Source organism: Vicugna pacos, chromosome 21, assembly GCF_048564905.1.
Source record: "Vicugna pacos chromosome 21, VicPac4, whole genome shotgun sequence".
Taxonomy (NCBI): Eukaryota; Metazoa; Chordata; class Mammalia; order Artiodactyla; family Camelidae; genus Vicugna; species Vicugna pacos.
In genome coordinates, this window is record NC_133007.1 from 4,270,931 (window position 1) to 4,285,705 (window position 14,775).

The following is a 14,775-nucleotide window of genomic DNA, read 5'->3' on the forward strand; positions in this document are numbered from 1 at the left end:
GGAAAGTTTGTGTTTCAAAGATAATCTGTACCAGCAAAAAGGAAAACTTGTCACATTTACCTGTCTGATACCAAAGCCCACCAAACTGATTGTTTTCCTTCGAATATCACAACTTTGCAGTGGGGAACTGAGATTTTCCTTGTGTTCTAATTAAAACCTGCAGTCGGTTAACGGGATCACTGTTGTGCCGAGATGAAGGGAACCGTGTACATTGTGACACGCGATGCAGTACACTTCAGTGGCTTCTCTTTTATTCGGTGGAGCCATGAACAGTGGCCTTAGCAGCAGAGGGAAGGCTGACCTCATCCCCTTGCCCAAACCTATGATTAAGGAGGGCAGTGCCAAGTAACATGATGATGCAAAACGGAGCAGGGCACAAGAAATAACGTTTGACCCAAGAGATGCATCAGGTTTGTCTTCGGAGAGCTTGCTGCTCCTTGTGGGAAGACAGTTGGAATCCCCAGCGTCTGTGGAATCACAAGGCGTAACGGCCATGTAATTACAGAACAGTTTGGGCATTTCATTTGGTAGAGTTTTGAACAGTAATATGTAGGCTGACTTGGAAACCATCATATGGCTTCTCAATAGAGCAGTGGGTTTCTGCTGACATAAACATTAACGATGGTGAACTTCTGCTTGTCCTGGCCTACTGAGGCTGCTTGACATTTTTTTTTTAAATTTTTAATTGAAGTACAGTCAATTACAATGTGTCTGCCAGACATTTTGCACACAAACTTTCTCTGTGCAGTGTTTGAGGTTAGCTTGGATTTACCACCACATTTTGATGTCCAACTAGTAGCGTTTTGGTGAATGTTTAGCTTGATACACTAATCTAAGTGTGTTTGTGAAGTGTTCCAAACTACTAGGAATGATAGTTCTCAGCACCAACTGTGAGCACAATGTCACATGTTATCACTATAATCTTGACATTAAATGTTTATATTGTCACTATAGACAGAAGTATCAGCTCATGGCTGAAACCGTAAATGGTGCTTTAGTGTCCTTCTCTTCGTTAGCCAAGTTTCCTCATCTCACCTGCTCCTTTTCCTTAGTTTTCCAGCCTGGTAGTTTAGTGCAGAAAAGTATGAAGCTTAGAGTCAGACTTGGGCTCAAATCTCCTGTGTGATTGTGGGCACATCAGTGAAGTTCTAAGCCTGCCTTCCTCACCTGGAAATGACTAATAACACCTACCTAGAAGAGTTATTGTAACAAGCAAATGAGATAATGCATTACAATGTCTTTTACGCAAGTGCGACTAAGTAGAGAATGACTGCCATTTCCCATACATCTTTTCCTTTTTATCTCATCTCCCTTACCTTTCTCTTCCCAAATGAAGATTTTAAAAAGGAGCTCTTTTGATTTTCTTCCTTCTGATGAAAAGTCATCAGCACGATGCACACTGACATTCATGGAGGAGCTGTTGTAGAAAGTGCACTGTGCTATGATGCCTGAGTTACTCCTGACAGCAACACCAGGTGCAAAGTGCCATCACTGTCCTCACGTTACCAGGGAAGGAACTGAGGCACAGAGAAGTTAAGTGACTTGCCTGAGGTCAGAAGGCTAGCGCGTGGTGGAGCCAGGATGTGACTCGGGCAGCTCATGTCACAGACTGAGTACAGATGGTCTGTTTAAGATCAAGAAAGGACCAATTAGTTCTAGTTTTTGCTTCTGTCAGTTGACCCAACTTGGGAAGATAAGAGCGCCAGTGTTTCTTTCAGAGAAGAATGGCCCTTTCTGCTTGAATGACACAAGGGACCCAGTGGTTCCCTTCCGCTGTCTTGATAATTTTGTCACTTGGCTTAGGCACTTTTTAGTTACTAGGAACAGAATGAGATTTAAAAATGCAGGTCACTCGCTATGATCACAGCCCCATAAAGAAACACAGCAACAGAAAGAAATGTATCAAGAATTGTTAGTGACCAGTGAGTGCGGTAGCATTATTCGTAAGTGTGGTGGCTCCAGCGTTTTGGGCTCATGTTGGCAAGACAGAGGGTCAGTTTTTTAATTAGTGTTCTTCGATTTGGTTAACACCCAAACTCAATTTTCTTCCAAATAGTTGGATAACACTATCCATCTTTCCTCCACCCTACAATTTCAAAACACAATTCGACCTCAGAATTACGCATTTCCTTTGGGTAAAAACTGAAGTCACCTATCTTATCACTCGAGTTTACACAAATTGCTTGCAGAGTTAGAATGGATGCCTACATTGTCCTGGATCCTTTTGTTAGCTTCCTTGGATGGGGAAACCAAAGCACAGGGAAGTGAAGGGATTTCCCCCCCCAGTATATTACATCATGAGTAAGTGTCAGGGTAAGAAAGCAGATTTCTAGATTTTAAACCCTGTAGGCTGTTTCAGTGTTGGTTATTTTATAACGAAGGTCATTCACGGTTCAAGGGAGCGTGCCAGTCATTCCAGGCGGGGCTTGGTTTTACGTATTTGTTTTCAGCTCCTTTCTCCGGTGATTCCACTGCGGGCGTCCTTTGTGATCCCAGGTACACAGGTGTGCTCCTTGGGGCCCTTGCCCTTGACCGTCTCTGGCGGGGGCAGGAATGAACAGTGAAGGCTCTGTAACCCGAAAGTCTGTTGGTTGTGCCTTGGTCTCTTTTCAACACTTAAAATGTCCTCGTGGGTCCTATCACTGTGTGGCATGTCTTCACGTCTACAGCGCACTGTGGTGGGACCATGACAAGGCTTATAGAGGGGCTATAGCAGAACCATTATGAGGTTCATTTCTGCACATTTCTTCAAATAACCTAACAATATACAGTGCAGCTAAAGTCTGAGCGAAAATGACTGGCCTCTGGTTGTTAGTTCTCTTCCCCAGTCACCATATCATGAAGAGGTTTCACTCTGTGTGTTTAAATCATAGCTGTTATTCATCAGGAATTACAAAATACGTGCATTGTAGACATCTTGACATTTTTATTCTCAGAGGGGTGACTTGTTCATTGAATTGCATTTCCATTGTTAGCATATCAAAAATTGCTGATTAAAAAAAAGAAGGCTAAATCCCTTAGAGTCCTTGCAAATTTAGTCATAGTAATTTAATTATTTTAAGAATTTTCTTTCCTGACTTTTTCTTTTTTAAATTGAAAAAGTAATGCCCTCCCATAATAAAAATTTGAAGAGTGTGAATGGGAATAGGACAGAAAGTTAATCTCCCTTCCACTCCGTACCACCTGCCAGGGGCAGCCGTTGTTAGCAGGTTTTTGTGCATTCTTCTAGAAACTTCCTGTGTATATCTATCTCCTTTTAATGCTAAACCAGTGTGAGCGTTTGACATATCCTGTTTTACACACATTTTTTTTTAATGCATCTGTCTCTCCACCCCAGATTCTTTCAGCTGCTGGCCCGTCTGTACCCATGCCCTGGCTGGCACGGGGTCAGCTTCACACAACACCTGTTGCAGGCAGTTACTCTGAACCCCTCCCTGACTACACCCATCCTGCTCTCTTGTTCTTGAGTCTCTGGCCCGCAGAAATCTGGCCCCAACCCATTTTTTGAAAAACCTGTTTTATGAAGTATAATATGTGTCCCCAAAGTGCATTTATCATAAATGTATAACCAGGTAACTTCGCAAACCAGACGCGCCCAGTCAGCAGCACCTTCCCCCACCAGGCCTGCATTTGGACGCAGCAACCGTTGTGGGGCTGAGTAGCTGCTGTCCCCTGGACCTTGTCCAGGGAGTCAGGTCCCCATTAGGCCCACCCTATGTGCCCTTGCGATCGGCCCCTGCTGTCTGACTCTTTGACGTGGCTCGCCGGGCCCCACAGGCATTTGGATGGTGACCCTTGTCCCAGCTCAGGCCCCTCAGGAGCCCTCAAAACTGCTCTCTAGAACCAGCAGGGTTGGCAAGCTGCCAGCGAGTGACCTAGTGGTAAAAGGATCAGGGTTGTAGTACCTTCCCCTCAGCTCTCCGTCCCCATGGTTGGAAAGCTGTGTGTTAATGTTTCTGAAGGTACAAAATCATCTCGTTATGGGCAGTAATTGGAAAGACAGGCAGAATATAAACAGAGTGGCTGTAATTAATGCACTGGAACTTGCTGCCGTTCAGAGCCATGAAAACCCGGCATTTGTGGTGGTGACATTCGCCAAGCCTCTTGCATGAATTAAATCTCAGATTTGGCCGGAGGGCATTTCCTTTCCTCTCGAGGAGCATTGTACAGAAATCATTTTGGACTTAGACTTCTAATAATAGCTTCCTGATACCCTGCCAAGGCTGAACTTATGATTTTACAACACATTTCATTTAATTGAGGCAGTAGCTATTATTTTAGTTGTTGGTCAAATTCAGCAAGCCGAGGCCTGTCCCTGACTTGCTGGTTTAGCTGATGAGATTTTGTTCCTCTGCAAACATAATGCAAAACACTCCCCCTCCCCCTAGCATGCTCTGATTAGTTTCGAGACCCCTTAGAAGATGTGCGTTTCAGAAACATAAATGTTAACGTAAGTAATGACCCTGGGTGGCGCGTCCCTCGGAGGATGGCAGAGGGCTGAGTGTGGGCCCAGGCCACCGATGAAGCATTCTCATGAGTACTTGGTTTAAGGGATAAGTCGGCTATTTTGGAAGAATTCTGTAGCTTCTAGGTTGGATCACTTCAGAGTCTATTGAGGGACATGTCAGGTTGGAGAGAGAAAGTTCCTTAAATGGTGATTCCCCCATTTTGGCTCTTGCCATGATCTGAATGTCTGTACCTGCCCTCCGCCCCCAAATTCACATGCTGAAATCCTAAAGTCCTAAAATGATGGTGTTTGGGGGTGGGGCCTCTGGGAGGCGCTTAAGTCACAGGGGTGGGGCTCTCATGAATGGGATTAGTGCTCTTATAAAAGAGGCCCCAGAAAGACCCCTCACCCCTTGCTTCCACCACGCGAGGACAGAGCAAGGAGGCCACACCCTGGAAGAGGCCTTCACTAGAGCCCAGCCATGCTGTCATCCTGACCTTGGACTTCTAGCTGCCAGAACTCTGAGAAATACATTTCCATTGCTTGTAAGCTGCCCCGTCTGCAGTGTTTTGTTATAGCAGCCGGAACAGACCAAGGCAGCAGTCGAGCCCAAGAAAACCATACAGGCAGCCCGGAGCGCCTGCATTCCAGGCAGTGAGGAGGTAGAACCCTTTCCTTCCAGCCCCCTTTCTTTCTGAGAGTGACTGTGTACATTTTGGAGGTGGGGAGGGCAGAGGGCTACGTCAAGCTTTCCTGTCCTCACGGGGCGAGAGATGATTCTGAGAGGGGAATGTATGGACGTATGTAGATTGACATTCTCCCCAAAAGTCATATTAAGTGAGAAACTACTGCTTTTCAGGGTCTTGGGAAAGGCAGGATTTTCTGGAGACTAGCAGTGGAACTTGAATTCCTGGCCATCTGTGAGAAATATGGTCATGGACATTTGGGGCTGTGGCATTTCCAACACGGAGTCCCTTGCTGGACTGCTTTTTAGTTTCTTGGTTTCCAGCCAGCTCCATAGTCTGTCCAAGCTCTACACACCACAGTGATTAGGGCTGAGACCTGCCAAGGTAGTGGAAAGTTGCTGCCAAGTGGAATCAGGATTGTTCATGTCATCCCCGCACCACTGAATAGTCAGCTTAGGTGCAGCTCCCGCGCTGTTTCATTCCCTCTGCCAGAAGCAGGTGGGGTGGGAGCACGGTCAGACAGACTGCGTCTTGCGTTTCAAGTGGATTTTGTGGAGCTGGCCTGTAAAATTCAAAACATACTAAAATATTTTAGAAAATCACAAATCTCTGCCTTTCCTCAATCTTGTTAGACTTGAAGATTGATGGGGTGTGTAGATTTCCATCCTAGAAAATTCTCTTTAGCGAGATAAACTATGAATTTCTAAAGCAGATTAGAAAATATTATACATACCCCTTTATTTATTTGGCCACCACGGATAAATCCAGGTGATCATGTTGGAATTAGTAGTTGAGATGGCCTCAAAGCGACCCACCTGCACTGGTCAAGTTCATTGCCCATGAGTGGACACGACCCTCATCACTGTTCCACTGACCTTTGGTATAAAGCTGCCGGGCTTCTACTAGTGGTCCCTAAATAGGGACCAGCTGCATCACAACACCTAGGACATTGATTAGTTATGTAGATTTCTGGGCCCCGTTTCAGCCACATTCGATCAATCGGGTGGCCTTTGGGAGGGGCCTGGGAGTCTGTGTAACTTAAACATGTGCACCAGTTATTTCTATGCACCTCTGGGTTTGGGAGCTGCAGGAGATAAGCTCCCAGGAGAGCGCACGAGGAACAGAGGGCCCTCATGGAAGGACTGAAGGCTGTGTATGTGTCTAAAGTGCAGACCGTGGGATTTTCAAAACGTGGAAAGTTGGCGCACTCTGGAATCTTCTAAACCTCTGGAATCTTCTAAACTTTCCAGATGCTTAAGCAATCAAGAAGGCCAGGGGGGGTTCTTACTCAGAGAAGTAGTGAAGTACAGGATTACCAAGGAGGAGCCCTGCCAGGCAGGCGCTGCTCGTGTTTTTTTATTGAGTCAAGCACATGTGTTCTCCCTCCTTCCAACAGAGGCTATTTTAAAAAAATGATTTTTTTAAAGGTGTTGCCCTAATAAATTGCCCATTGTCTGAAACACCTTGCTCTGGGGCTCAGTGTAAAATGACACTGCCTCAGAAACCCTTTTCTTTGCTCAGTTATCTCCCATCGTGCGCGCATTTAGGTTTATAGAAGAAAAGATACCCACTGATGAACTGCTCTTAATATGCTGGAGGGCAACCAGACCAGTGCGTTTCCTTCAATGGGGACCCATAGTCCCTCATCTTGGTTCTTTGGTTGCTCGTATTTAATTTTCTTACCTCTGATTTTCTCTTTGGCATGCTAGTAAAAACTTCTCTCATTTGGGAAAAGTATAACCAGTCTGTCAAATGAGCTTGCTTTTAGTAGTTGAAGCTTACCTTTCATTATATGATATTACAGAGTCCCTAACCTGGTGTCTTCACTGGTTATGAATCTAAAAATAGAACTTGCTGGAAATTCACACTGCTCGAGTCCACTGTACAGAGGGCTGTTCTGAGTTTGTCGCTGCTGCACTGTGGTGTGTTCAGAGCTGGTATAGTAGCATTATTATGACCTCACCTACCGGCAGCCTTCTCTGGGGAAGGTCACAGCTCAGGTGCTAAATCTCATCCTATTCTCCACCCTCGTTTTATTGTGTCCTTTAGGTGTCCACAGACTCCACAGTTAAAGTTCTCAAGTTTATGTGTCCATTTTCTTTTTTGAAAAAGTCCTTTTCTTTCTCAAAAATGTGAGCTGCGTGTTACAGCTTAGTGCCTCCTGCCAAGAAGATAATGATCACCTGCGGAGGAAGGCAAGGCAGGTGCACCTGGGGAGCCCCAGGACGGCTGTCTCTGGCCAAAAGCAGCCTCATCCATCCCCTCCCCGCCGTGTGTGAATATCATACTTTTGTTATTTATGTTGTTTTGTGGAAGGACTGGGAGGCATTGCTCGTTTGTTCATGCTGTGTCACTCTGAACAAGTCACTTACTCTTTCTGGCCTCAGTTTCCTCTCCTGTAACATACGGGAGATGTGCTGGGGTGGTGGTTCTCAAGTGTGGCTGCTTATGAGATCATCGATAAGATTTTAAAAATACTGATGCCTGGGCCCCATCCCCAGACCGTTTAAGTCTGAGTCTTTGGGGTAGGATCAAGGCAAGTGGCGTATTTTGAAAACTTCCCAGGGAGTGATAATACGCAGCCAAACTTGAGAACGTCTGGATGAGACAGGTGTTCTCCGGGGTCCCTTCCTGAGCCGACGTTTGTACCCCCTTCATGGAAATGATCGTTTCTAAAGAATTTTCATGAGTCATAACTCTGCATGATTGATGCTTCCTGGACCCTCAGCCCAATTTTAGATCTTTTTGGAGTGGCCTAAAAAAAAAATCTAAGTTTTCTCGGAAGCTTCCTGTATCTCATCCTATTGTGTCCTGTGCCCATGGGTGTTCCCTCCTGCGGTTGTTACAGTGTCGTCTCCCGCGGAAGGTGTGTCCCACATGGTGACTGAACTGCCAAGGGCACATGGCAGCAAAAGGGCTGGCCTTGCAGGGGCACAGATTGGAACTTCTCAGGAAGGGGCTGTGAGCACGGGGTGCAGAGCATCAGGGGCCCAGGGGGCCTCCCCGCGACACACAGATCCTGTCCCTTGGCTGAATAGCTGCAGACATCAGGCCTTAGAGCGCACCCAGCTGGGCTGAGGCCCCTCAGGGGTTCTTCCCAATGTGTGTTTTGGTGAGCTGCCCAGCCTCGCTTTCAGGCATTCTGTTTCATATGGGTGCAGGGCCTCTAATCGCCTCTGGGTATTGAATTTCTGATGTTACTTATAATGGCTTTGGATTCTAGCTTCTTTTATTTCTTGATTTGCATAAACAGGGCTGCCTTTGTCCTGTGGTCTTAACAGAGCTTCAAAGCCTGGACTGGGCATCAAAGACACACTGGATCCTCATTTCTTAGGCATCAGATTGCAGCAACGCCAGCAAGTGACTGAAGGTTACAGCCCCACTTCTGGGCCAGTTTTCTGTCTCCCAAAGATTAGATTCTGCCAAGTCCCCTTTTGATAATGGTGTGGAATCTTAATAGCTTTTCCCAAGGCTGTGCAAATGCTAGTGAACTGAAGGGACATTGCTGGCTTTTGTCTGAGGAGGAAAGGACAGTAACTCACTAATATTTACTGAACTCCTCCCTTACCCTATAAGAGGCAGATTATTAGGGGTCCCTCTGGAAAGCATGGAAGCCCCTGGCCTATTGGCTAGTCTTGGCTGATGTTGACATGGTGATGGCCAAACCCTCGTTTTCCCATGTGTCTTATCAAAATAAAGGCAGTAATTGAACTGTCAGTTACCCATGCATGGCTTGTCTGTCTTTTGGATAGACAGAGGCCAGCTTTTGATAACAGGTCAGTTTGGTCCAATCACCTAGCACACCCTTGAGCTGTCTTTCTCCCTCTCTCAGCACTCAGGATAGTTGTGTATTTAGACAACAGAGTGATTTTTATCTCACTAACATTCCACGTAAGGCATTCCATACCAGTTTTATCCAGTTTCTTAGCTGTTTGCTCTTTTGCATCATCTGGGCCATGTGCCTCCGTATTTTCAGATTTTCCCGAATCCTCTGCCTTGCCTTGGCCTCCATCTATACCATGAGTGCTGGATTGGCTGACTTTAAAGATTTTTCTGGCCACAGCATGCTATGTATTTGCAGTTCCATTACTGATACCATGAAAAATGAAACAACTTACTCTGTTGCTGCAATATTTAAGATGACATTTGGGCCTTTGTTTCTTTATTTGTACTTAGATATAACTTTTCAGTAGTTTTGAATTATCCAGTGTCCCATATTTGTTACCGAGTCCAAACTCATTTTGCTTAACAGGCCAGTGAATCAGGAGATGAGGTGTTGGGGCAAGGAATAACGACTTTATTCGGAAAGCCGACAGACCGAGAGGACGGCAGAGTAATGTCTTGGAGAACCATCCTTCTCAAGTCAAATTCAGGCTCCTTTTATACTAAAAGGGGAGGGGGTGTGGTTGGTTGTTGCAAACTTCTTGGTATAGGGATTTTTTGTTCTTGGACTCCTTTGTGGGTCAGATCATGGTGTCCCTGTAAACCTCCAACAAAACAAATGTTATTTTCCATTCTGTAACTTGTTATCTTTATATAAGTGCAAAAGTGTTAATATCCTTAGAGGTCAGAGCCTTGAGAACAGGCTCTCCTGTATATTTCAGGCTAAAGGCAACATTCTTTCACAAAAGGGGAGGAGCTGGCAAGACTGAGCCTAGGAAACAGGGCACAGGATTAAAGCCAAAGAAACAGATCTAATATGGAGTCACACTTATTTATTTTTTATTATATCATATCCTTGCTGAATAACTGATGGTTCATATCTTATATAAAACTATAAAAATAAAAAAAAGTTTTGCCCTTTGGGATAGTTAATTTTCTGTATTAACTAGGTTGGGTCATGGGTGCCTGGATATGTGGTCAAACATTATTCTGGATGTTTCTGTGAGGGTGTTTTTAGATGAGATTTCAGTAAAGCCTTTCATAATGTGGGTGGGCTGCATTTAATCAGTTGAAGGCATGAGTGAAACAAAAGACTGACCTCCTCCAGCAAGAAGGAATTGTGCCATCAGACTGCCTTTGGACTTGAATTGCACCACTGGCTCTTCCCTGAGTCTCCAGCCTGCCGGGCTACCCTCCAAACTTTGAATTTGCCAACCTTCATAATTACATGAGCCAATTCCTTAAAATCCTCTCTCCAGATAGATAGATATGAAGTAAATACATATTATAGAATAGAGGTATATATTTTCTTGCTTCTTCCCTCACTCTCACTTTCTTGCTCTCTAGCTGTTTTATTGGTTCTGTTTCTCTACAGAACCCTGACTAATATAACCTCTGACCTGAAAGAACATATCATCCTTTCATGAACAACAACAGCCAAAAGAAAGGCTGTGTTGAGAAGAAAAAGAACCCAAAGAATTACATCAGAAGAGATAGTTCCAGGTCTGAAAGCTGGGAAAACCATTGCTGGGGACTCCTGGGACGGAGTAGCTGCAGCATGAGTGTCCATGCCGACTTTTCTCACGCGTGCAAAATAAGTAAGTGCAAGTCGGCCCTAGAAGGTCCCCGCTTTTTTTTTGAAAAGACAAAAATAGGAGTTTGACATTTACCATTGTGATGGGAAACTATGTATGTTTGTTCTTTGCAAAAGCTCCTGGCCCGCGTGCAGACCTGTGTGTTTTGCTCAGTCTGCTGCGTGTGCACTGTGGGGCTAGGAGAACCTGGCAGTGGAAGTTAAATGGGCTGTTGCACTGATGTGACAGCTCCTCCCCAGGGAGAGGCTTTACCTCACAGTGGTGTCATCATAGTGCGGAGGTGCTGCGGATCAGTCTGTGCTGACACCTTCAGAGGCCAGGAGCCTGTGAAAGGTCCTTGTGACATGGAGCTGGGCAGGGCCGTGTGCTTCCTTGTCAGTGCTTTAATGTTGGGGCAGAAGAAGAAGTTGGGGGAGTGGTGAGAGGGGAGATAGAATCACTTGTCTCCTGATTTTGAATTTATAGGCTGCAGAAAACCAAGAAGGCAACAATTTTCTCTTCCAAAGAGAGTTCTCTTTGGTGACTCTTTGACTTTATTCCTGGGGTTCAGTCTCTAAAGTCAAAGTCTTCCTTTTCTGAGCCATAACCAGTAAACGAAAGAGCAAAACCTTCTGCTGGGTCAGAATTCTCTTGAGAAAGCCCTGCTCTCTGGCTGCCTCTCTCAGCTTCTCTGATCTTGGCTCCTCAGCTGATCCAGCTGTGCACTGGCTGCCTGTTTCCCCCACAAGCCAGCGCCAGCCGTTCTGAGTTTCTGAAGTAAGACTTCTCCAGGATGCGTTAGCAACCCCGGGGTCCAGGCATGGTAGCATAAAACGCCCTAATGAGTTTTTCTTCTGACATAGTGAGTGTGGTTGGAGGGACAGAGGGTCAGTTTCTGCCCTGAAGTGAAGTGGGTTCTGAAGCTCTTTCTTTCTTCCGTTAACAAAGTAGCTGAGACTTGGTGGTGTTTCCCCTTAACCTGTGTATCAGCTGTCAAGTTTTAGATAATAAATTGTATTGACGTTCTGTAGCTTTGAGCTAGAAAGCAAATGGTTTCTTTAAAAGGAACGCTTCATCTTTTTGATGTCGAAGGGGCAGCAGGCAAATAAACCACAGTCTGCGTTTTGCCTTCTGAAAGCGTTTCTCTGCAGTAGGTTTTTGGAGTCCTCATTCTAAGTCTCTGCTTTTACTCACTGTTACTGCTGTCAACTCCTCTTAGTAACTCTTACTACTTCTCTTACTAACATCAGAGATTTGGCTCCAACTTCTCTTCTCCAATTCTTTCCTTTTCATTTTTATAAAGAGGCATTTTCTAGGTAGGTTTTGGTTTATCTATTAATGGATTTACTTGTTTATTTATCTATAGAATTAGCAGTACTAGAAGCTCAGTTCTTTTACCTGAAATAATTAGGATAATCTATTCTTTGCATCACCTTGCTCAAAATGATTATGACTTTTAAAAATCCAGACAGATAATCCTGATTTTCAACAACTTAAAAAAGATCAACCGTACGTGCCTTCCTTGGCCTTTGGTCCCTGAGAAGACCAGGGTCACACATGGCTACAGTCTGTAGTTAATTTCACGCTGGGTGGTAAAATAATACAGTATGGTTTCCAGACCCTTGAACAATCAGCTGCTAACAAGTGAGGTCATTTTTGGTTGAAGAATTGTATGTGTCATTGTCTCAAAAGACACATGGGCTGCAGATCCTGTCTGGGGACCTGCTTCCAAATACTTGAGCGAACCCCTCCCAGCTTAATCTGAACTTGGCCTTCATCTCACTTTTACATTGCGAAGTGCTTGAGTGCTGCACATCCCCCGCTAAGTAGACAGTAAAACAAAACCAGTAACCTGTTGTTAAAAGTGTGTTAAATATTGAAGTATAAGGTATACAGGTATTTGCTCGCCTCACCTCAAAGGCCTGCTTTTTCAATAGCAGACTAACTGTAACCAGCAGCGTGGAACTGACCTCCACGATGGCTCCCAATGCCCCTTGCCTCCTGGGCTCAGTCCTCCCTAGTCTCCGCGCCTGCCGACTCACGTGACCAGTCGAAGAGGTGGAAGTGAGGGTGTGTGGCTCCCGAGGTCAGATCATAGAAGGCACTGGACTTTCTGCCTGGGTCTCTTGGGCTGCTTGCTCAGCGGGGGGCCCCCGTGTCGCGAGGACATTGAAACAGCCCCCAGGAGAGGCCCACGCAGAGAGGAGCTGAGGTCTGCAGCCAGCCGCCAGCACCCACCTGCTGCCGGGGGAGGAGTCCACCTGGGAAGTCAGTCTTCCAGCCCAGTCTGGCCTTCAGGTGACATCTGCTTACAAGCTCTTGAGCGGAGACAAGTGCAAATACCCTAAACACCTGACCAACGCGTCTGAGACCATTATCGCCACCACTGCGCAAGGTGCTGGGTGTGCAGGTGAAGCCCCTGCTCCCACAGAGCTCATGCTGTGCTGAGGGAGGGCAGCCGTGAACGTGAAATAAACAAAGCAGCTGATTTTAAAAGACATGTGTTAGGAGAAAGTAAAACAGGGTAACAGGGTGCGTATGAACTACCTGGATAGGCGAGTACTTCACATGTGAGGTAGTCAGAGAAGGGCTTTTTGAAAAGGTGAATTTTGAGCCAAGCCCTGAGCGATGAGAAGGAACCGCCTTGTCAAGAGAGGTGGGATTGGAGAAGAGAAGGGGAACTCGTCAGGTTCCCAAGTCAGAGGAACGTTCCACTCGCTGGAAGAAAGCAAAGCAGGCCAGTGTGGCTGGTCCGTTTTGGACTTATGTCAGATTTGCCTTGTAAATGGCATTTCATTCTTCTCTGGGCTTCTTCTTGGGGAAAATAGGGTCAGTTTTCAGTATCATCAACAATAGTATCATATTTTTATTCTAATTCTTACCAACCTGCGTAGCTGTACAATTAAACCCCGACCAGGTCAAGCCTGAGCTGTGCTGTTAACCTTTGAGTACGTCAGCAAATTCCCTTCTTTAGCATCCACGGCATCCTGATTACACAGTGGAATGTTCCCCAAAGACTTTCTTTCCCTTCCCTCTGAACTGTCATCAATGGTAATGCCATTAATAATAAGACTCGGGGGGCAGAACTCATAAAAAATTAAAGAGCCTTGTTTTAAGACGACAAAATAAAATGAAACACAGCAAACAACCCCAGCAGTAAATGAAGACGTTCTACACAGCCATCAAGAGAGTCTAAAAAACAGGAGAATGCTGGCCATCAGCAGTTCTGCATGTATCTCTTACTTAAAGCACAGGTTAGGTGTGTTGGAAGGATGTGCTAAATTTACAGCGTGCATCACTGAGATTTAGATGCATGTTATTTGCCATACTTTACTTCGTTTTCTTGAAGCATAAAGCAAAATTTTGCAAAAATGTAGATCAACATTTTAGATCCTGCTCTGCATCTTCCCGCGGAAATCATTTGAACACAGTCCTTTTTTGAGGTCCGGTCCCTCCATTAACATCACAGCACATCTCATCTTGATTAAAAAGAACATTTCTCAGGCTGGCTCTGGGCTAAACAGAGAATTTTGTTTTGAGTTTGCCTCAGTTTGTGCTTAGTTTCTGAGTTGCAACTATGGAGTGTTAACCTCCTTAGACACCCTCCTATTGGCATCAGTTGTTGTGAGGCTTTGATTTCTTTATCTCCTAAAACAGGAACAAGACCACCAAGCATGAAGACTGTGAATCAAAAATAGTCTGCTTCGCAGACTCATAGACATAGAATACAAACTTGTGGTTGCCAAGGGGGCGGGGGGTGGGAAGGGATAGACTTGGAGTTCGAAATTTGTAGATACTGACAGGCATATGCAGAATAGATAAACATTATACTGTATAGCACAGAGAAATATATACAAGATCTTGTGGTAGCTCACAGCAAAAAAGAATACGACAACAAATACATGTATGTTCGTGTATAACTGAAAAATTGTGTGCTACACTGGAAATTGATGCAACATTGTAAGCTGACTATAACTCAATAAAAAATATTAAAAAAAAGTCTGCTTTGGTGGAATATTTATTTTCTTTTTAATCTCCTGCTTTGTCACTAATGTAATCGAGAACTTAGGCTCAAGTACAGGCAAAGGCTACTGATTTAAAAAGAAAAACCCTGTAAATCAATATTTGAGTTGTGTTTTCTGCATAAACCCATCAATTCTGTCCCGGGGAAAGTCTCAATGAGTAA

At 45.0% G+C, this 14,775-nt stretch overlaps 1 protein-coding gene across 4 annotated transcripts in view; it reads left to right on the top strand.

The window, feature by feature from the left end:
• Positions 1-14,775, top strand: part of COLGALT2 (collagen beta(1-O)galactosyltransferase 2) — a 116,783-nt gene that overhangs the window by 15,788 nt on the left and 86,220 nt on the right. The window contains exon 1 of one of the 4 annotated variants that reach the window (XM_072945943.1): positions 10,522-10,613. The exons of the other annotated variants lie outside the window; for them this stretch is intronic. The gene's annotated coding sequence lies outside the window, so the exon portion shown is untranslated. Of the gene's footprint in view, positions 1-10,521; positions 10,614-14,775 lie in introns of those variants that run through there. 4 annotated transcript variants of the gene reach the window in all.